The 21,997-nt window shown below is 35.9% G+C and overlaps 1 long non-coding RNA gene across 1 annotated transcript; it reads left to right on the plus strand.

Annotated features, from left to right (window-relative positions):
• The first annotated feature begins 15,825 nt into the window (after positions 1–15,825).
• Positions 15,826–21,167, plus strand: LOC131622247 (uncharacterized). Its single transcript, XR_009289823.1, has 3 exons — positions 15,826–16,255; positions 17,928–18,147; positions 19,197–21,167. It is a non-coding gene; the product is annotated as an uncharacterized LOC131622247 (long non-coding RNA).
• Positions 21,168–21,997: the final 830 nt, after the last annotated feature.

Below are 21,997 nucleotides of genomic sequence, written 5' to 3' on the forward strand. Positions count from 1 at the left end.
CGGTGGCTTTGTGAACTTTTTGACTGGAATTTTGATCTTTCTTCTCAGGTGACTCACACCTACAGATCCTTTGGGCTTCTTTTTCTTCTTGATTATCAGGGCTTTCAGTTCTTGCTGCCCCTTTGCCAGTTCCAGAATTGCCACTTGAACTTGGGCATTCTGTGCTTCGAGATTCTTGATGCTCATTTCAGATTCCATCTCTTCTGACTGAAATAAACAGCGAGAAGATGAGAAATCCGTCATGTGAACCTGTTATGCAATGTGTATGACTGGATGCCATGTGTATGCAATGTATGAAATGTATATGCAATGTATATGAATGCAATGTATGAAATGTATATGCAATGCATGAAGTGAAATGTGTGTGCAATGTTTCAAGGATCTTAGAGTTTAGATTTGTTAAAGAAGAAACAAACGTTAGTTAATCAATTTATTTCTTTTTTTTTTTTGCTTCTCTTTTCTTTTTTTTCTTTGCCTCATTTGGGCTTACAAGACAGAAATAAAATAAATGATCCTTCAGGTCTCCCGTGGACGCTTTCTCTTTGCCCCCAGGAATGTGTTGATCTGCTGTTCTTCTTGAAGCTGTCCGGTGAGCTCCAATATCCTTCTCTCATAGTCCTGACAGTATGATTTGAAGGTGTCTCTTTCCTCTTTGAGTTGAACCCAAGATTTTTGCAACTCTTCTAGGTCAGTTGGCATCTCCGGGTGTAGAATAACTTGAGGTTCATATCCTTCGACCTCTGGTTCAATAGTCACAGGTAGAACAGCAGGATATGGCATAAGGAGTTTCTGAGCATGAGTGCGGACCCATCTGAGGTAGGGTTCCATAGGAATAGAGTTCCATTGCCCCAGAGTTTTGCTTTCTATTCTATAGACACTGCCCCATGCATGTATGAACCTTCGTCGGTGTCTATGAGAATCATTCTCGTAATCAAACACAATGCCATGGATAATCATGTCATGAGGACCGTTGCTCCTTGCATATCCGAATTGGCGTAGAGCTAAAGAGGGATTGTAAGTGATGCCTCCTTTGATGCCAAGGAGTGGCACATTAGGGTACTCTCCACAATGATCAATGATAGTAATGTCTCTTTGAAAGAAGTTGTTCCACCGGATATCTGAATGAGACAAAGACATAATCCTGCGAGACCAATGCATTCTTTGTTCATTTCTCAACACTGATCGGGGAAGATGAAATATAAACCACCTAGCCAGTAGTGGTATACAGCACATGAGAGTTCCTCGTTTCTTCATGGTACGAGTGTGTAGAGAATGTAGAATGTCTCCCAGCAAGGTTGGTTCCGGGTTACGGATTAGGAAAAGGTTGATGATGTGTATACTTATGAACTGGTCGGGATTAGGGAATAAAACCAACCCATAGATCAAAAGTGCCATAACTTCCTCAAAAGCTGGATAACTTTTGTTTTCTAGCAGTAGTCGAGCCTTTTCCAATAAGAACTTGGCAAGTAAACCCTCAACTCCACTCTTTGTTTCCCAATTGGACTTGATTTCTGATTTCTGCAGATGTAAAGCAGCAGCAATGACCTCAGGTTTTGGAATCCTTTCTAAACCAGTGAAAGGTAATTGATTTCGAACAGGCAATCCCATTAGTTCAGAGAATTCTTCCAAAGTGGGTACCAACTGGTAATCAGGAAAGGTAAAGCAATGATGTTCAGGGTCAAAGAACTGGAACAGGACCCGTATCATGTCTTCTTCAAATTTTGAGGTAACCAAATGGAGTAGGTGACCATGCCTTTCAGTGAATTGAACATTCCTGGGGAATTCTGACACCAAGTCTTTTAGCTCAGATGGTACCGTTGAAATGTTGATTCGGATGTAATCTTTGGTGGCGGGAGCCATTACCTGCAAAAACAAAGGTAAACTCTTTGATCCTTGAAGTGTCTGGTGCAAAAAATGATATGCTTATGATGCAAACATGTGGCACACAAAAACAAATCAAACAATAGCCTTAGGTTTAAAGGCTTGCATGGAGCTGATAGGTGATACCCTCCCCACTGAAGTTGAGTTGGTTAAAACCTGTCCTAGAATAGCATTCGGGTTCTATGATCCTTGGAAGTAACATCTCAATACGGCGCTCGATCGGCCGATCAAAATATTCCTCGAGGATAACTAACTTCGATCAATTTCAAAGCTAGCCACTTAATAGGCCACAAGTCAAGTTCAACTAAAAAGGTTCTAAGACAAATTAGTGTTTAATGACATTTCGGAAGCCTAATATACTCCTTGATCGTTTTCAAGGGACATCAGTATAAACCAAAGTGTCGCACTAACGATGACTACCAGCTCAACCGTATCGGTACATGCCGTACAGTTTCCTTGGTCTAATGTCATATACTTAAGGTATCTCGAGATTCGGGTTAGAATCTTTCACACAAGCAAAATACCCAAGCAAGCCTTTGAAAAATAAAGCAATCAAGTCAAACAATTGAAAACATCGAAGTGATCTATTCTCTTAAGGTAACCCCTTTTGAAAACATTTTGTTTTTGAAAGTATCTCCCCAGCAGAGTCGCCAGTTCTGTGGACCTCCGATTTTTTTTTAATACCGGGCCATACCTCTGATCTGTAGAGATACGTGAACTGACTCTTTTTTGTCGCTTAATGCTTTCGCATTTTTGAAAATTCACAGAGTCGCCACCGACCTTTTATTTTATCCAATTAAGGAAAGGTTTATAAAAGAAACAGAAAAAAGACCTTTAAGAAATTCTGGGTAAGGGGGTAGGTTATACAAAGGGAAGGTGTTAGCACCCTTTGTATCCATGGTTATCCATGGGCTCTTAAGTTTGCTTAGCTCACTTGTTTTTCGATCACTTTTCAATTGCTCTGAAATTGCTCATATGTGGTTTCAAATACCTTTGTAAATTGAATTTTGTAATGATCCGTGTGTGGATGTATACAAAATGCTTGTTTATCTTTCGAAAGATGTTTTGAAAAGAACGTTAACTTTGTAATAACCCGTGTTTGGATGTATACAAAGTATTGTCTTTTTTGAAAGTTTTGAAAAATCAACAGTGTATGAGAATTTTGTTTGTTTTGATTTGAGCAAGCAAACTAGGAGGTCTACCCTGAGTTGTAAGGTCTTTATCCTATTTCCTTTAAAAATCTATCCTTTCACCGGATATAAAAGCAAGGTTCGATTTTGTACTCGAAACAGTAGAATTTTGACTTTGATTTTGAAAGGAATGAGAAGGGATTACCTCAAGAGGTGCAAGTGTGATTGTGATTGGATTCAGATATTTATCTTTGAAGTTAGTGATCTAACGGTTCAATTTTATCTTTGACATACACGCAGTTTATATTTGCTGGAAATTAAAGTGCGGAAATGTAAAGTGCGGAAAGTAAATCTACGCTATTACATCGATTGTGCGGGAAATGTAAACTAGCCTATTTACATGAATTTGACATCCTATACATTTATCTAGGAATTTTAAATTGCAAGAAACATAAAAGGCATGTTTTTGGAATTTTTATGATTGGTTTTAATTATAATTAATGCATGATTAATTAAATTAAAATGAAGAAAAAAGATGAAAATAGATTTAAATCTAGAAATTAAGTTTAAAATATGTACAAAATATTTGTTAATTAATTTTAAAACAAAACTAATTTTTTTTGGAATTTTTGGAAATTGATTTGAAATTGATTTAAGTTAATTAAAACATAATTATGCAAATAATTATACAAATAATTAAAACTTAAAAAGAAAATTATTCAAAATATGTACAAAATTAGTTTATAATATATAAACAATATTTAACACAAAGAACAATTTTTTTTATGATTTTTTGATTGGTTAGAATAATTAAAAAGCAAATATATAAATATATACTAATTAATTATGCAAAAATATTAAAATTTTGAAGAAAATAAAATATTTTTATTTCAGAAAATAATATATTATTTTAGAAGTCTAAAAATATTTTTTGTGTATTTTTTGGATTTTTAAAACTATTTTTAATTAATTTAACAAAGAAATTAAAATAAAATAGAAAATAAAAGGATACTGATCCTGTGTGGTTGGATTGAGGGAGTATGGTGTGCATGCATGATCTGAAGCGTTGGATGACTCATTAAATGAGATCAGATGGTCCAGAAATTGAGGCACGTGGTAAAAGCTACACCTGCAAAGCACTTGATTAGTGTAAAGTTTAAAAAAGTACGCGCGCTGCTGAACCAATGGGAGGAAGACACGTCTTCGTCTTCAACCTTCAGACAAGGCTTTTAACAGCGCTTTTGTAAAAAAGCGCTATTGTAAGTGAACCCTAAATCTGCAAAATAACGAATAGGGGTAAACAAGCATAAAAATCAGGCGCGATGGCACCATTGAATTCGTCTTGTTCCACTGAATGTAACCATGTCCTTAATTTTGCTTAATTTTGGCCCTAATGAAAAACCCTAATTTTGAACTAAGCAAACCCTAAAATGGTATATGACACAAACAACCATTAAAGTCCAATTGAAGCTCCAGAAACGACCAGAGCTTCAAACCAAACACAATTATGCATCTACATCTTGTTAAATGTGCGTGAATGATGAGATATAAGTTGATTTTAGTTTGAACAAACCGTGGCCTAGGTAGCTCGATTTATGAGGTTTCAAGACTTGGAAATGATTGAGATATGTTCAGTAATGCTTGAGGAAAGTGTTTAAGTGTTTAGTTTGTATTGAAAATGGATTAAACTCAGAATTCGAATTTTGAATTTCCTTGAAATTTTTAAAGTGTTACAAGCATGGTACAGGCATAAGCATAGCTCTGAATTCGTGTCTCTCTTGTTACTGAACTAAGATAGCTTATTTATAAGCTATGTGTGCTTAGAATTGAAGCTAACTTGCAGCTAGTTGCCTTTGTTGAAACTTTGGTTTTTTAATATTAAAAACCTTTGAAAACTTGACCAAGTCTTGCCCTCCTTCAATGCACCTGCCTTGCCCTTCAATTCTCTGCAGAAGATGAAGATTCCTTAGGGGTGAGTCATGCTTGGAAGTTAAGCTACCATTATCCATGCATTTTCCTTTTAATTTTAATCTTAAAGTAAGATAAAATCATGCAAAAAATGGATAAAAAAGGTATGGGCTTAGTCTTGGTCGTGGGAGGCCCATAGTAACATGGAAATGATGTTTGAATGCTGAAAACTTGGCCCCTTTTGGAAAAAATGCAATTTTGAACAATGTTGGTTTCATGCATTTTTCCAAAATTTAGCCAACTTCAACAAGGTGTAAATCCCTCAATTTTTGTCATATGAAGGAGATCTTGCACTTTTTGGAAACCTCAAAGAGTCCTCTAACCAATGTCTTTGGTCTCATGTCAAAATGATTTTTGAAGCTCCTTGTGTGTCCTTTTGAAAAAAGTGTCTTTTTGTTGACTTTGAAAATGACCTGTAATGTCTTTGGTCATATTTTTCAAATGGTGAATCCAATGACCATGGGATCAATGGCATTTGAAAGATAATTGAATTTCCTTCAAAACAAGCTTTGGTTTGAATTTTTTGGATGAAGGATGAGAGAGTTATGATCAGTCAAAGTTGAGTTGACTTTTCAGGCAAAAACCCTAATTTTGAATCTTAGGGTTTTGTTGGTTTTTGATCTTTCCTTGATGAATTATGATCATCCAATGATCAAATGATGAATCCTTTGACAAAATATGGACTTTGACAAAAAATTTCATTTTTGACTGTCTGTTGACTTTTTTGGTCAAACGGGTCGTCTGTTGACTGTTTGAGCTGCTGACAGTGCGTCTGAGTGAATTGAAGTTTGAAAATTTGTATGATGGTACTTTGAGATATATGGATGTGTATGAAATCCATTTGAGCTCTCAAAAACTTGTTGCTCCTGTAAAAACAAGAAAAAACCCTGATTAGGGACTGTTTGTGTAGGAGATAGTTAAGCGTACCTGATTTTTGTGCAGTGTTGAGTCTCTGCTAATCGCTTGATATTCAGAAGACTTCTAGAACAAAAATCTTGGAATTTTGAATTGTGAAAGATTGATTTGATTGATGGTACAAAACACTGAGGATTGTACTGCCAGCAGTTTGGCTGTCGACTGACTGTTCAGGTATTGATGTAGCAGTTAGAGTGAAAAATCAACAGTCAAAGTTAATTTTCTTTTTTTGTTGTTTTTTGTTTTTGTTTTATGTGAAAAATGAAAGTTTATTTACATGACTTGTTAGAAAAACACAGACATAATAAATAACTAATATTTACGGTATGCGGGCAAAATTACCGATAATAACCCTGAAAATCATTTAATGCACAGAAATAGGAATATTTGACTGGCAGAAAGCACACAAAATATTATCTTAGTAATTAAGCAATATTATGACAAATAGTACAACATTTAATACTGACAGTACAAATATCACATACTATATTGAACAGTACGACGAATAAACGGTACATTTAAGAAATAAGAAATACGGCAAATTTTAAGAATGACGATTGATAACCCATGCTATGAACAATAACATGTAGATGATTGGGAGTGCAACCATTGCAGGTCCACACTCTTCAGGACTATGTAGGCAGAAGAAAGTCATGATCACCGTAGCAATGGTGATGACTGTAAGAAACAGTGTCTCTATCCACTTTGCCATTCTTGTCAGGGAAGAAGAGAAAATAGATATGAGATAGGAATTTGAAAGATGAGTTGGAATTTGATGTGAGATTTTATGAAAGAAAATGAGAGGTATTTATAGAATGGAAAGAAAGAAAGAGACGTTGGGGAATGATGTGATTCCGTACAAAAGGAAAATTTGAGTGGAAGTAAGATTTGAAAGAAAGTGTATGATAGTGTTGGAAAAAAGGAGAGATTTGATTTTTGAAAAAGAGATTTGAAAAGATTTTTGCAAATAATGGAATATAGTACAACAATTAGTGGGAAACAAAAGATAATAATAATCTACTTGTTACCAGTACAGTCTGAGTTTCCTGATTCTGCGCCTGCAAAAAGATTTAACTTTGTACCAATTGTGTCAGTACCATTTATCTGTAAATAAATAAATAGCATGTGTGAAGTAATACACAGTATTTGGCGTTTGCGTAAGAATAAGTTCAACTGCAAGCCAAATTACTGTATAAGAAAGATTCTAAAAACTAAATATTTCATATGTCAGGATATTTGTTGAAATAAAAATCCATGATTATATGAGACCCTTAATTTTCAGATTGGAGTTTTCTTGAAAAATATGTGGGCAAATTTTGGGGTATAACATTTAGCAACATGATCTTCAGCATCTGCTTCTTGCATGGAAGCATCTCCATATTCTGCAGCAGGAATTTCCGAGTCTCCATTCTCAAGTGCCTGAAGAATGGCAGCTAGATTCCTGGGAGCAGAAGGACCTTCAACTTCTGGTGGGTCAACAACTTCTGGAATGACCAAGCTTGGGTCTTTCTCCGAAGGGTTTTCCCTCAGATATTCAAAGAGAGTCTTGAAGTCTCCGAGCAGAACAGGATAATCAGGAATAAAGACAACGATATCCCTGCATGGATTTGCTTCCATTTCAGCAGCCAGTCTTAATTGTTCCATCTCATCCAAGAAGGGCTTCTCCTCAGCAGCAACACAATTTCTGAGAGGATGGTAGTATATACCATTATCATCCTCCAGAAGGTAACCAGGGTAACCAGGGGCAGCAGCCACTAGTCTTTTCTGTACTCCCATTGCTTCTACTTGAAAATCCTTGCGAAATCTTCTCCAGAGATTTCTTGTAGAAACATCATCCAGACCATTTAGAAATGCATCCTTCAGAAGGTCTAGACTGCTAATCACCTCATGTCTGAAAAGTTCCAGGTAGGTATAGGGTTCAGGTTCAGGCGGATTGAAGGTGAATTTGTAGTCAGGGTAGAGAAGACAGTAAGGTTTGGATTTTCTGGTAGGTAAGGGATGGGATATAGAAGGTGGAGGTGCGGTGGATGAGGAAGAAGGGATATCTGAGAGAATGATTGATGAGGATGGAATATCAGAAATGATAGATTGAGACGAGGATGAAGTATTTGTAAAGGGAGTTGGTGAGAAAGATTTATCAGAAGGAGTTGGGGGAAGAATACTTAAAGGTGTGGGGTTTAGAATGGGAGAGGAGAAGGATGATGGAGAAGGATTTGGTAAGGTGAAGTTTATTTTTGGTTCAGATGGAGGTGATTGGAAAGATGGTTTAGGGACAGAAGGAGGTGGAGTAAAAACCTTTCTGGAGATTTGTACAGAAGAAGAAGATCTTGTTCTGCGAAAGGAATCTCTGATCCTTTTATCTCTTCGTTCTTCAGAGTCCACCTTGTCAGGATCATAGGTGACCCTCAACTTCTTGGCTTTCTCAGCCTCATCTTCTCGGGCTTTTCTTTTTAGCCTAGCCTTTAGTTCCTTCTGATCCTTCTTCAGAAGATCAGCCTTGGACGGAAGTACTCTGCCACGGATCCAAGCAGGATCAATATCTGATTGCTTCCTAACACAATCTTCCAGGTAAGACTTGACAACCTGATGCAGTTCTTCTTGAAACAAGGAGGCAAAACCTTCAACAGCAACTCTTCTTGAGAGAATGTCAGGAAAGCTTGGGCACACAGAAGGTACATTTTGAATGAGTTCTAATCTGAACAAATCCACACCATTAAAAATGGGACCTTGAACTACTCCAAGCAAATGGGATGCATTGAGTTTTCTGATGGAGTCCAGCACTTTGCTTTCAGTAAGAATGTCTGAAATCATTCTTCCAAACGGAATAGTCGTTCTTGAAAGATGAGGGTACTTCGCCCTTTCCTCTTCTCTTGACTCAAGGATTGAAGTCTTTAGATTCTCAAACAGAATGTGAGAAATGTTGATCTCAGTCTTTTTGCCAATGCAGAAAAGAGTGTGCTTGTGATCTGGACTGATGTAAGAAGAGGAGAGCATCCTTTTTCTGTGGTAAAGAGAACCCAGAATAATCTCAGCCCATACTCTATAGAATGGCCTCAAGGTGCCTGTGTTATTCGAGTCAATCCCAGAAGACTTAGAGATTTGTTTTTCAACTATCGACCAATCAACAGATGCATGTCAAAAACCAGACCAACCTTCTTCATCATTCAGATTGTATAGCTTCCTGATCAGTTTTTCAGAGATAACCACTTCATGCCCTAGCACGAATGAAATGATGGCCGTTGGGGTAACCGTGGCATGTACCCAGAAATCCTTCACCAGATCAGGATAAATTGGACCAACCAATCTATTAAGGTACTTGGACCATCCTTGCTCAAGGATTCTTGCATCACACTTAAAGCCATTCGCTTTAAGATTGTTTAAGTCCACAGCAGTTTCACATAAAACCTCCAAGTCCTTCGTGGGTATCAAGCAAGTTTTCAAAGGAGCGTATTCATAATTTCGTAGAAGGATTTGTGAAGAAGTAAGTCTTTCTTTTGAGGAAGATGAACAAGAGGAAGAGTTCATGATGATTATGTCGTAAGATTAGATCAAAGACTAGGGTTTGAAAAAGACAAACAGATGCAGCGAAAAAAAATGTACAGCAAAATAGAGAGAAGGAGAAAAGAATGAAGTTGAAGCGGGCTATTTAAAAGATTTGAAAATAATTTAAATCATTTTGCATTAAATGTGAAATGACATTAGGAGAGATAGCATGGTAAATGAAATGATTTAATACAGTTACCTAGGTCGGCGTCTTTTCAACTGCACGCTTCGTACTGACCGTAGAGACACGTGTTCATCATTAGATAATGGATGACAGGTGTGAAATATTCAATAGGCTTTACGCCTTCTGATTTCGATCACTGCTTCTGAATTGATCAAGTTTCTCTTCTGGAAACACTCCTTCTGAAGTGTGCTGATATAAATCTGAATGATCTTCTGATCCATTACTTCTGATATACACAGCTTCTGGAGATTCACTTCTTTGTTCTGCAGCTTCTGATAAGACAAAACTGTATCTGCAGAAATTCTTAAGCTGCTTTGTTTCATCAGGAACAAGTTTATCATCAAACCAGATATTTATTGATTCGTCCACAGTCAATGTTTCAATATTGTATATTCTGTAGCATTTAGAGCATTCAGAATAATCAGGAACGAAACATCAATGCTTTAGAAACAAACAAAACAGATGGTTCCAAGACTGATAAACTTTCTTTTCTGATCTCCTACGAACATAATTTCTTCCACAGATTTAAGTACCAGAACTTGGAAGACAGTCCTTTTTCCCTTCAAGTGTTGAGACCAACTTGAGTCCAGGTGACATGTCATGTTGACTTTTATCTTCTTTGTCGCCAAGAGAATCTGCAAAAGAAATAGTCTTTTTCTTTGGTACCCACATCTTCTTGGGTCCTTTCTTGTTAGATTTTCTCAAGTTCTGATTGAACTTGGGTTTAACATTGTAAGCAATAGGAGGAACAGCATGATAATTTTTAATGTGAGTTTCATGATAATTCCTAGGTTGTGTCACATGCTTTTTGGTGTGTGTTATGTGAAAACTTTGAGCATGTGAAGTGTGCCTAATATCATGGGAGTGGCCATACTTGAACTGATCATACAATGGCTTGTATGTGAATTTCATTTCATCAACAGGTTCAAGTTTGTATGGGGTTTCACCCTCAAAACCAATGCCGACTCTTTTGTTTCCAGACACAGCATATATCATAGAAGCTAGCTGACTTCTGCCAATACTTCTAGATAAGAACTTCCTGAAACTTAAATCATATTCTTTCAGAATATGGTTTAGACTAGGAGTGGATTTTTCTGAATCAGAAGGAGATCCAACATTATTGGATAATTTTAAAAGTTTTTCTTTTAATTCAGAATTCTCCAACTCAAGCTTCTTTGTTTCAAATTCAAATAGCTTTTTCAGCTCTTTGTATTTGAGACTAATCTGAGACTTGAATTCCAGAAGTTCAGTTAGACCGGAAACTAACTCATCTCTAGTAAGTTCAGAAAATACCTCTTCAGAATCTGATTCTGATGTAGATTCTGATCCGTCATCTTCTGTCGCCATCAGCGCACAGTTAGCCTGCTCACCTTCAGAGTCTGAATCATCTTCTGACTCATCCCAGGTTGCCATAAGACCTTTCTTCTTATGAAACTTCTTCTTGGGATTTTCCTTCTGAAGTTTTGGACATTCATTCTTGAAGTGTCCAGGCTCATTGCATTCATAGCACATGACCTTCTTCTTGTCAAATCTTCTGTCATCAGAAGATTCTCTATGTTCAAATTTCTTTGAACTTCTGACGCCTCTGAACTTCCTTTGCTTGTTCTTCCAGAGTTGATTTAGCCTTCTGGAGATCAAGGACAGTTCATCTTCTTCTTCAGATTCTGATTCTTCAGGATCTTCTTCTCTAGCCTGAAAAGCGTTAGTGCATTTCTTGATATTAGATTTTAATGCAATAGACTTACCTTTCTTTTGAGGCTCATTTGCGTCCAGCTCTATTTCATGGCTTCTCAAGGCACTGATAAGCTCTTCCAGAGAAACTTCATTCAGATTCTTTGCAATCTTGAATGCAGTCACCATAGGACCCCATCTTCTGGGTAAGCTTCTGATGATCTTCTTTACGTGATCAGCCTTGGTGTATCCCTTGTCAAGAACTCTCAATCCAGCAGTAAGAGTTTGAAATCTTGAAAACATCTTTTCAATGTCTTCATCATCCTCCATCTTGAAGGCTTCATACTTCTGGATTAAAGCAAGAGCTTTAGTCTCCTTGACTTGAGCATTTCCTTCATGAGTCATTTTCAAGGACTCATATATGTCATAGGCCGTTTCCCTGTTAGATATCTTCTCATACTCAGCATGAGAGATAGCATTCAGCAAAACAGTTCTGCATTTATGATGATTCCTGAAAAGCTTCTTCTGATCATCATTCATTTCTTGCCTTGTCAGCTTTACGCCACTGGCATTTACTGGATGTTTGTAACCATCCATCAGAAGATCCCATAGATCATCATCTAGACCAAGAAAGTAACTTTCCAGTTTATCTTTCCAGTATTCAAAGTTTTCACCATCAAATACCGGCGGTCTAGTATAACCATTGTTACCGTTGTGTTGCTCAGCAGAGCCAGATGTAGATGCAGGTGTAGACTTTGCAGTTTCATCAACCATCTTTTACTGAAGCGTTTTTCTCTTCCTGAATCTTTTCTAAACACGGTTAAGTGCTTGCACCTTAGAACCGGCGCTCTGATGCCAATTGAAGGATAGAAAAACACTTAGAAAGGGGGGGTTTGAATAAGTGTAGCTTTAAAAAACTTGACAGATAAAAATAAATTGCACAGTTATTTTTATCCTGGTTCGTTGTTAACTAAACTACTCCAGTCCACCCCCGCAGAGATGATTTACCTCAACTGAGGATTTAATCCACTAATCGCACGGATTACAATGGTTCTCCACTTAGTCAGCAATTAAGTCTTCCAGAGTCTTCTGATCACACACTGATCACTCCAGGAACAACTGCTTAGATACCCTCTAAGACTTTTCTAGAGTATTCCGATCCACACGATCACTCTAGTTACAACCTGCTTAGATAACCTCTAAGACTTCCTAGAGTATTCTGATCCACACGATCACTCTAGTTCCTTACAACTTAATGTAATCAATTCTAAGAGTATTACAAATGCTTCTTAAAAGCTATAATCACAAACTGTGATATTTCTCTTAACGTTTAAGCTTAATCTCACTAATATATTACAACAGCAATGTAGTGAGCTTTGATGAAGATGAAGATTCTGAGCTTTGAGTAGAACAGAGTTTCAGCAAGTTAATAGGCGTTGTTTTTGTTCAGAATCGTTAACCTTGCTTCTCATCAGAACTTCATATTTATAGGCGTTGGAGAAGATGACCGTTGAGAGCATTTAATGCTTTGCGTGTTCCGTACAGCATCGCATTTAATGTTATACGCTTTTGTCAACTACCTCGAGCCTTGTTCACGCTGTGTCTACTGACGTTGCCTATAATAGCTTTTAACGTTCCTTTTGTCAGTCAGCGTAGCTTGCCACTTGTACTTCCTTCTGATCTGATGTTTGTGAATACAACGTTTGAATATCATCAGAGTCAAACAGCTTGGTGCAAAGCATCTTCTGATCTTCTGACCTTGAAGTGCTTCTGAGCGTGATACCATCAGAACTTCATTGCTTCTGATATCATGTTCTTCTGATGCTTCCATAGACCCATGTTCTGATTCTGCTTCGACCATCTTCTGATGTCTTGCCAGACCATGTTCTGATGTTGCATGCTGAACCCTTTGAGACAAAGCTTCTGAGCGCTGAATTATGCGTACTCTTTATATATTTCCTGAAAAGGAAATTGCATTGGATTAGAGTACCATATTATCTTAAGCAAAATTCATATTATTGTTATCATCAAAACTAAGATAATTGATCAGAACAAATCTTGTTCTAACATATGTGACCCTAAAGGAGGGGGTTCGATCCCCAATCCCAACAATTTTTTTATAAAAGACACAAGCTCATGGATCCAGTGGTATACGTCCTCGCGGGGCAACGGTGCACTTCCTTCAACAGCCATTGGAGTGCAAGCTGCTCAAATCCAACGCATAAGGACCTAAGGACTATCATAGACCTCCAAGGACCACGCCATATAGGATCTCGCCCTAGGTTTCTCTATATATTTTCTATTTTTATTATTTAGATTAGAAATTAATTAATAATGATTAATTCAATTTATTTATTTAATTAGGATTAGAAATATAATTAGGATTAGGATATATCAATTGGGGACATTAGGATTGTCCCGATTATTTTCCCGTTTATTCGATTTAATTATTTTAATCAAATTTTAGTTGTTAATTATAATCACGAAAACCCTAGAAAGTTACCAATGCATTAGGGTTCGCCCAATCCCATTGGCCAGTGGCCAAAGTATTAGGATTAGGGTTTTCCAACCGACTTAGGTTTTAGCCAAACAATGTTAGAATTTTATTCGCTTCGATTAAATTAATTGATCGCGGTGGGTAATGATCAATTGTCTAATTAATTAAACTCAAATCAAATATAAATTAAAATAACATTTATTTTGCTAAATGGTTTTAACCAAATCTATTGGTTACGATGATTAGCATATTTCCCTTTATCAAATCCGTTATTATTCGTAATCAAATCTATTGATTATGAGGGATAACGATCAAATTAATTACTTAAAACACACACATTTGCTATTCGTGATAATCGGATCTATCGATTATAGTGGTTAGCAATCCTCCCTTCAATCTGTTAGCCCTGGTAATCAAACCTATTGATTATCGCAACTAATGGTAACAAATTAAAATCAGGGTTGTACGCCAAACACTTAAAACACTAAAAGATTCATCCTTCAATACTGCGATTTTCAAATCTACGATAAGGTAATTCAAAATACCTTCGAACTTCGCATTTCAAGAACTGTGATAGGCCATTCAAAAAGCCTTCAAACCATATCATATCAAATTCTAAGGCGTACAACCCTAGGCCCAAACTACGTTGACTCTGATTCTCCCTAAGGAGATACGTAGGCACTTGGTAACAAGGCGAGTCCCCTTCCCCATAAATCTCACTTTTCCCCTGTTCATTTCCTTAGCTATTAAACTTGAATATTTAGCCATAAAACTATACCTTTGACTTAAAACCTTAGGAAAGGGTTGAGGGTGCCTAACACCTTCCCTCGACTTGATTATAATAATCTTACCCCGATCTCTTAACTGCGTAAGGTTTCCTATTCGCCTTGGTAGAATAGGTGGCGACTCTAAATAACTTTAATTTTTAGGGCAGGTTGTTACACACCTAATTGCATGATACTTACTTGGTTAAGTAAGTTTTCTTTTATATTGAGTAAGTCTTTACTTCTCATGTATGTTTGTTGATGTTAAATAAAGAATGATATGTTCAAGGATAGTCCTTCGAGGACTTGAGAATCGCTTGACTTCATTTCTTTCTTTGAGCTTGTTTATGTTTGTTATGTGGTGAAACTCTTAGGGGTTTTTGATCCAACTTATTGTGTTTGAATCTTAATCTCACTTCCTCTTCTCATCTCACTTTCTTCTTTCATCTTGAGTTCAAGATCCCATTTGATTGGATGATACTATGATTGGTGTGTCGCCTTTCGTATATGCTTTGGTTTTGATGTGTGGTAACCATCTCTCCTTATACTTCGTGCTTGCTTAGGTGGTCACCAAATTGAACATGTTTGTGTTGCTTGCTTGGTTAAGTATGAATTATTTTAAGCTTTTGTTTGAAGTGTTTACTTCTTTTAGAGCTTGTTTAGATATTTTGACTAGCTAGTCTTGTGTCATGAGGACTAATTCCTCTCTTCAGAGGTGTCCCATGATTAATACATATGGGATAACTTTTCTAATTCCCCATTTGTTTTATTTTGATCCTTAGAGGTCACTTTTCTATTTTTTTTTAGCTGTGGATGCATGATTCCTCAATGGTATGACATCACAGCTTCTATGATTTCTTTTACCTTGTTTATGGTCCATGGCTACTCATGTGATTGAGTATTGATATTGAGATAACTTATTCTATAAGTTACATTCTCCTCTCAAGTCTTGACCTAAATTGGTTCTTAAACCATTCCTTCCTTTACTTGCACTACAACAAAATTAGTTCTTGGCAGCGCTACAAAGACAACATTTTTCCCAAAAGGGCTGCTAAAAGTTTTTAAAAAATAAAAAATAAAATCTTGAAATAAAGTGCTGCTAAAGGCTAACTTTAGAAACCGCTTTTAAAAAGCGCTGCTAAAGGCTGTTAGAGACAACACATACGAAAGAGCTTTTTGAAAAGCGCTTCTATAGGTTAAATTTAAAAAGCGCTTTCATGAAAAGCGCTGCTAGCCATTTTCATAAAAAGCGCTGCTAGAAGCCAGCGAATAGAAAGCGCTTTCAGTAAGCGCTGCCTTAGGGCTTTAGAAAATGTCGAAACTCCTTCTTGATTCTCTGTGTCCCGACCTTCATCTTCTCCAACCACGTTTTCTTCTCCGATCACGTTTTCCAGCCACAAACTTCCGACCTCCGCCGCCATTACAGAAACTCCTTCAATCTCTTTCACTGGTAAGCCCTAAAAACTTCATCCCTGTCTTCTCTCCCTCTGTGCAACGCCGATTTCCCACTCGTCTTCTTCTTCTTCATTTCTTCTGTTTCAATGGCTTCCGTTTGAATTCGAGCATCCTTTCTCACTCTTCTCAGTTCGAAATCCATTCTTTTGTGCGTTTCGTCTATGGTGATTTCATGTATGGTTGCGAAAATTAGGGCATCAATTTCACTTTCCAACTCACATCAAGTTCACCTTCTATAGATTAAACTGTAAGTTTCAATATCCTTTTCTATTGATGCCTATATCAATTAGGGTTTTCGATTGATGCTTCTATCAATTATGTTTTTCTATTGATGCTTCTATCAATTAGGTTTTTCTATTGATGCTTCTATCAATTAGGGTTTTCTAATGAAATGATAATGAAGGTAAAGGTTAACTGTAAGTTAATTGGATGAGCATGGTTATGCATTGATGTTCTATCTTAAGTTTCTTTACATTGTGCCTTAGGTTGTTGAATATGAACTGTACCAATATGATAATGTTTAATTTGCTATGTATTTTGAATTCTGCTACTCATTTTTTCTTTTGAATGCTTGAATTTAAATGGCAGTATGTTTGGTACTCAATTTTGTGAATTGTGTCTGAAATAACAGTTCATGAACAAACATAAACAATTTGGTTTTTATCAATGAGGTTGGGTGCAATTCTGCAGTTGGGTTTGTGTTTTCGATTTATTTTACACTCCTAATTGTGGTTATCTGTTTGGTTCTTTTAAATCAAGAAATAAAATTTTTAAAATGTTATTCCAAACAAATATTAAGGTCATGCTAAGTCTGTTAATGCTATTTATGTACCTTCAAGAAACATCATCCTTCATTTCTAGATTTTCTACACATAAGAGAAATTGAAAAAGACAGTTCTCATACAAACAATGAGTCTTTCATACTATTTGGATTTTCGATTTTGATATCTCTGAGTTCGTTTTCACTGATTTTGATTTTGATTTTTTGGGTTTGATTTTTGGTTTGAATCGAAATCAATTTTTCCATGTGCAAAAAGAATTGTAGTAAAACATGAATTTCAAGTATATTACAAAAAGTCTCCCACTAACAGATATCGGGGTCCAGCCATAATCTACAAAAAGAATAGTAGTAAAACATAATATTCATGTATCAAATAATACCATCTCAGTTGGAAATTTGAAATTTCCTAAACGCAAGAAACTCATCTCAGTTGATACAAAAGTCAACAACTCAAGATAGTTTGGCACTTATTCATGGCTTTGATACTTGAGTTAGAAAAAATATTGGGCATTATCGTATTAGCTAATTAGTCTTAGCAACAGAGTTTCATGAAATAAGGTTCTACTAGCTAATTATTCTTATATGTAGAAAACAAATCATTGGACAGAGCATTTGCTGCCAGGCATATTCGAAAGACTGCAAATATATAATAGGACTGTTGACTTGAAACTCAATAGAATATCCAGAATAGCAATATTTTTGTTACTTGTTGTTTGTGGGTCCAAACATATACTTATCTCTTTTGAAGAGTTGTAAAATTGCTATCTATCTTCTCTACCGGTTAGCATGACTAATGACCGACCAAGCCCTCTATATGTGTTCCTTGTAGCCCACATTCATGTCCTAAGCATAGGCCAAAAAAGTAGAATCAATCACCAAGTATGCATATTATTTTAATTTTTCAAAGTTTTAGTTAGCAATATCAACCAACCTTTTGTTAAATAGACTTTTTTCTATAATGCATATGGTTTTACTTTTTACATTGCCTTACAACTGCATCTCTTCTTCTTTTCAACATTGAACAATTACCATGTCATTAACTTCATATAGTATATTTGCATTACATATTTGAATTTATCTTGTATGTATTTTCAGTGTCCTTACACGTAGTTCCTCTTTGTTCCCATTACATCTTTAGGTTTACTGCACCCATACTTCCCCAGATTATTCTCTTCCCTGGCAAAAACAGAGACAATTTACAAGCACCGGAAGGCAAGACTTTGAATACCTTAAACTGCAAAATAATATGAATAAATATCTCTTAAATTGAACTAACAGGCCACTCGTTATGCAGTGCGTTTATGATTGGAGACAGGAAAATATTAACCATCGCACATTGTATGGAGCACGATACCCAAGTAATTTCTGAATTGTCATTTCTTCAGTATGTTGTAGATTTTATACTATATAATTATTAAAGTTCCTAGAGAGTTGCTTCCAAATGAATCTTATATATGAAATTGCCAGCTGAAGGAAGAAAGTTTGGAGAAATTTCAGGATTGTTCAGATTAAAGAAAATCAAAATCATAGAAGACAGTTCATAGAGTTTGTCTTTGTTATATATTTGGTGAAGAGGACTTGTCGGAACCTAAAATAGTGAGTGTCGATGATTTAACTTCACCCATACTTGGCTTAACAGTAGGATCAATAGCAATAGGCGAAGTTATTGAAGTCGGTGTGTCAACCTTCTTAGCAACTATATAACCATCAGCAGTACAAAGTTTTCCGTCTGCGGTAAAACTTTTGGACGATGTCACTACAGATGAAACTGGTGGCGTCTTCTATACAGGTTTTTCAATAGTAGAGACTGTTTTGTCAGCCGCAGCAGTAGAGCCTTTTGTTTCTTTCTCAGATGTAGAAAAAGGAGACACAACTTCATTAGGAGGATAGGCATCATCATCCAACTCCTGATAATCCTTTGAGAGAAAGGGAGAAGGGGAATAACAGTCAATAATTACGGGTTAAGATAACACAAAATGTCTCAGTTGAAAACTCAATTCACTTTATACTATCAGGAACCAAATTCAAAGAGTGTAAATATGGTCACCTTTATATTAAACAACTGCTCCAATCATCATTGTATATTTTCTGCTAGCTTTCTTTGGTCCTTATATATTTTTATAGATTGTCATAATTGGTAATTGTATATGCTTAGTAACTTGTTTGTTGTAATCACTTGATTGGCATCACCTATATGCTTTGTTCGTGATACTTCTCAATATTGAAGTAATCACTTGATTCTATGTTTATCCTTTGTGATTTTTTTTGGCACGGAAATAGTACAAGAAGCAAGTGACAAATGTTATAACAAGATTAAGAATCTATGTTTAGAATCTGGTTTTGATGATAACAAGCATATATTTTGTGAGTAACAATTTTATCACTAATGATTTCTTTAAGTGTGCAGATATTATGCTATAAGCCTTATACGACAGCATTAGAAAGAATCTCAGACAAGTACAGCATTAGAAATTTTGTACAAGAGAAAGAATTCAACAAGACAAGCTTTAAGGAATTAAACAGAATATCAAGATACATGAAGTCTCGTTACAACAAGAAGATCACATGAATAGAAGATCAGAAGTTCTGATAGAGTAACGCAGTGACATAGAAAAGCTACAACAACAAAGGCACACGTGGACAAGAAAAGAAAATACAATTTCAGCCTACCAAAGTGCAAAAGATCAGAATCAAAAGAAAAAAACCGTTACAAACATCATCATTAGCAAAACGGTTGCAACAAATTAATGGAACAACTCCCAAGGTTGATTAAAGAAGCAACCCACATGCAGCGCGTTGAAAAAGACAAGCTTAGCCAAGGAAACACGCAACCAACTGTCATCATCACGCTAAGGATAAGATTCTGCCAAGAACAAAACTTGTCATTCATGATTCAATCGAGACAAAGCATTCAAAGAAAATCTTCAAAAAATCTCAACGGCTATATTCCAACGGTAACTCATCAAGCTATATATATAGATCAAACTTCAAGCTTGAATGTGTGTCCATTGTACACCAAAATTGCATTGAGTGTGCATCCAAAGTGTGTATCCATGGTGCGACTACAGAGTGCAGCAAAAGAGAAATCTTGAGAGGAAATCTGTAGAGAGAAGCTGAGCATCAAAGTATAAATGAAGAAATGTGAGATCATGCTTCAGAATTTACATTAAGAGGCAACATACACAAAGTTTGTGATGAATCAATTATGTTGAAATACACATCAGATGCCTAAGAGAAGAAAATCTAAAAGAGTGAAAGAGGAAATCCTACTGTTAAGCAATATTCTCCAATGGAGTTATAAGAAGTTCACTAATACCTAATCAGTCCCTATATTGTTCATATTGGATGACAAAAGAAACTGAATACACTGAGTTGTTGCTCGAATAGTGTTTCATGTTTACTTATGATCATTAAATATGTTATCAGCCGTAACAAGCTTCATGATCAGTATTCAAGAAGAAGATGAAGAACTACAAGAAGCAATCAACATAATAGTTGGTGCTCCATATCTGCTCATGAAGATGAAAAGAAGATGGTCTTACAAGAAGTAATTAATTTCAAAGAGCTGAAGCTCTCATCTCCTTAATCAGACAAGAAAAGACCAAAACTGAAAGAAGCAATTAATACAAGAGCTGCTGCTCTTAATCTGCTTTCAGAAGAAGATGAAGATCACTTGAAGAAGCAACCTAAAATAGAGTTGTTGCTCGAAATATGCTTGAAGAAGAAATGAAGATAAAATCAGAAGCAATCAGCAGTAGAGTTGTTGCTCTAAATCAGCTTAAGAAGATTTAAAGACGAAGATCAGCATGAAGAAGCACTCAATATTCGGAGCTTATGCTCATATTTTGCTTATCAACAGACATGCAAATATCTCATCCAGAAGACAAATCCAAGAAGAATACAAGATGTTTTAAGTCTTGTAATTAAATGTAAAACACATAGAGTTGTTGCTCGTAGTGTATTATATTTTAGGAAACTTCTGATAGGATGTTTAGGCACCAGAAGTGACTTCTAGTCAGTGTGTTGTAAACAAATATACTTAGACATAGGAGAAAATCTGCTTAACTAAGAAGCACACTTGTAATCTCCAGAAGATTGATGAACGTTATATCCTGATGGGATCACTGAACGGTTCATCATTTGTAGTTAGTCACGAGCAGTTGGCTTGTGCAGGATTAGTCACAACAGGTTGTTTGTGCAAGGGTTACTTAGAATATTCACGCAGAATGTCTTCAGAACTGTACTGAGACAAGTCAGAAGTTCTGATGATATAAAGAAGTTAAAATGAATATCTCATTGGTTATGCAACTCCATTCCAAACATGTTTCCGCAACATTAAAGCATATTAAGAAGATGATATACTAAGAGAAAGAAAAGAATTTAGAGAAAGAGAATTTTAATCTGATAAAGAACACATATCAATCCCCCCTTTCTTGTGTTTTTCTCCACCTTCAAAAAACGCCAGAAAGCAGTTATCTTTGTAAGTATGCTTGCTTATGATATATATTCAGTGTTTACTTTTCTTTAGGAGGAGTCATTCCACATATGTGCTTGGTTTATATTTCATTTTAAATTAGATTGTGTATTATTGTGCTTGAAGGATAACAATTGATCCACTAAAACAGGCCCAGTATTTGGTTTGGATAAATCGCGCTTATATGAGATTTAGTTTCTAATTCTATATATATTTTTTAATGAATACATTGTTGGAAATTATAAATTAATAATTATAGTGTGTTCTAATGTGACAAAAAAGGGGAATAGAATTTTGGTAGTTGCATAAATTTGTTTTTTGAATTCAAATTTACAACATTTCATGAAGGGGTGCCTTGTGTCATTATAGATGAACCATTGTAATATATGGTGAAAAGGTGTTGTTTCATCAAGAGTAATAACTTATGAAACAACACATGCATGGCCTATAAATACACATTTTTGAATCCAAAATAAAACACACAAAATTATAAATCCTCTTCATTATTCCCGACACTCTTCCTTGCATTCGAGTTTTTCATCGGTCTTGTGCAGACTCGAGTAAGGCTGACATTATCCTGGGTATTCTTGCTTTCCAAACTCTAAGACAATTAAGAGAGTTCTTGAAATACTTTTAAGGAAAGTGACTCCATTCACGATTTCAACTGGGATCCTTTTGATCTTTCCGATATTTCTAACAATCTTAAAAGTATTTATTCTTCAATGGCTTCCAAC

The sequence above is a fragment of the Vicia villosa genome, unplaced genomic scaffold (genome assembly GCF_029867415.1).
Source record: "Vicia villosa cultivar HV-30 ecotype Madison, WI unplaced genomic scaffold, Vvil1.0 ctg.000027F_1_1_1, whole genome shotgun sequence".
Classification (NCBI taxonomy): domain Eukaryota; kingdom Viridiplantae; phylum Streptophyta; class Magnoliopsida; order Fabales; family Fabaceae; genus Vicia; species Vicia villosa.